This window comes from Penaeus japonicus, unplaced genomic scaffold, assembly GCF_977035675.1.
Source record: "Penaeus japonicus unplaced genomic scaffold, GWHDUDI00000001_assembly GWHDUDI00000034, whole genome shotgun sequence".
Classification (NCBI taxonomy): Eukaryota; Metazoa; Arthropoda; class Malacostraca; order Decapoda; family Penaeidae; genus Penaeus; species Penaeus japonicus.
Window position 1 is genome coordinate 24,641,978 of NW_028234436.1, and position 2,500 is coordinate 24,644,477.

Consider the following 2,500-nt stretch of genomic DNA (forward strand, 5'->3'; position numbering starts at 1 on the left):
AACAAGATATAGGAAGTATTTACCTGAATTCATGTTATTTGCTGACAATACTTATGCAGTAGCAGACCGGATTCATCGAGGGATGAACTATGTGCAAAATATGTGTCTGCTGTGATAAATGATGAGTATGCAAAAAGTTGTAAGTTAAGGTGTAATTCTTCCATTTACTAACTGAGTCTAGTCCTTCGGGGAGTGAAGGCATGGCATATGAGCCAAGGTCAGTAGCAAATTAGAAAGAACAATGTAAATGTGTATGATGCATGTAAAAATAATAGCCAAATTACCAACTATATCTAATCCTTTAAATAGGCGTGACCAGAAGTCAAGATTTGGGGCAGAGTGGGTAAAAGAAAAAATATTATGAATATGTTTATGAACAGGAAAAAAAAAAAAAAAAAAAAAAATATATATATATATATATATAAATCCAATTATCAACTGAATCCAGTCCTTCAATTAATTAGAAGGCACGATATGAGTCAGATTGGATGAGACTGGAAAAAATAAATGTTAATGAGAGCTGAAAGAAAAATAATATTATAACATTGACCTGGCGGTCGTTCCGTTGCGGAATAGGAGATTTACCTTGATTGACCATGCCAGTGGTCGGTAAGATCATGCGCCAAATTGAACTCGTCCCGTGGGGAAACGCTGTCTTAGCTCGAGATCAAAGACAAATATGATGAGTTATTAGACTATGCTAAGATATTTCAATTGCGTGGCCGAACTCGTCCTTCTGAAATAAGGTGCGGCGTAATAGCCACGATCGAGGCAACTGAAAGAAATACGATTAATATGTGCATAGCTAATAAAAAAAAATGCGGAGTTAGCAAGCCTGGAACATCTGATAAGTGATAAGCGCGCTCTCTGTGTTTGAGAGAAATAATTGTGACGTCAGGTAATTCGTGGTTTATTCAATTTTGGTACCATAGATAGGCTGAATTAGGGTGTGAGATGCATATGCAATGGATGTCATGCAATGAAGGCCCAATAAGTGAGTTACAGTAGCTGGAGAAAGGCAAAATTAAGCTGAAAAGCTATAAAATATGAAATGATAAATAAACCTTTTCCTGACTGTCCTAATGAACATTGCGTTCAGTAATATAATGATAAGATATTTGGCGTTCTGATTGACCCATGAAATCTTTCGAAAGGTCGGAAACTCGGAGAGGTCCAAAATGATGATAACATATATGTTTAATGTTGTCGAAGTCGACAATTGCTTAAAATTAAAGATAATGACAATCATATCATGTGATGATCAAAGTAACTTGCAATTAAACAATGAAATATAGAAGTAACAATAATCAGTAATGCAATGAAAAATGCAAAGATAGTCAAATATGACTATACAATGAAATAGGAATAAAGCTAAGAAACGATCATGCATCTGTCAACATTTCCAGCTAAATGTGATGATGAATCATAAAACGAAGTGATAAAACATGTTAAGATATGAAATAATTGCCATAGAGATTGTAATGAATTAACAATCAAGTCCACAAGTCATAAAAGTGAACAAAATTATTAAAACATATACTGTCGAATGTTGAGAAATATATAATTTCACAAAGACAGTTTAAATTGTAAATCCAATTATCGGATTACAAGATGACCGTACAGTGAGGTCGGTTAGAGACCGTTGATCGAATCTCAAATGACAAACGATGTCAAGTTATAGAAATATGGAAATATATAAAGTCATGCAATAAGAGATATACAAACGTATATGCAGACAATAAGATAAATGAAAATGTAGAGAAAATCATAGTTAAGATATATATAAATCTTAATTGTCGTAAACGATTTTCTTACGAATTCACACGGTCAGTAATGACATAAGATAAGGTCACATGCAGAAAAACGGTTAAAAAGCGACAGAAAGGTCACATGTGAAACTATCACCCAAGATAACATGGACATGAAATTGGCCGCAAGGGATGGAGCGGTCGTGAGAAATGTAACACATTGTCAAAAGTCTTATGTTCAGATTGACCATACAGACGGGTCATGGGTCAAGTGAGGTCAGGTCATGACCTAGTCATATGCAAAATACATTTAATTTGATGTATATTAATGCAAAAAGAAAAGAAATTATATCAATTTCTCATGATAAAAGAGCAATTGTATTAAATGCTAACGCAAAGTGAATTACATTTATACGAATTCATAGTATAAACCATATTCAAGAAAGAAAAAAAAAGTAAATTCAGAAGAAAAATAATCACACAAGATCAAACAACGAATCTGAAACATGTAATTACCGAATATATTTTTGTTCGAAGAAGTCGACTTGTTAAATTTCGCATAGGAACGAAAACTTAAGAAAATCACACAGACAGAAATTCTTCATAAGAAATTTCGAAGTTATTGCTATAAACATTACGATATGTTTTTACCGTTATTTACTTAACTAACGTATCGAAAAACAAACCACCGTACAGAAAACAAATCATACTTGTAAGTAGAAAAATGTAATCGTAATTTCGCACAAGATAAC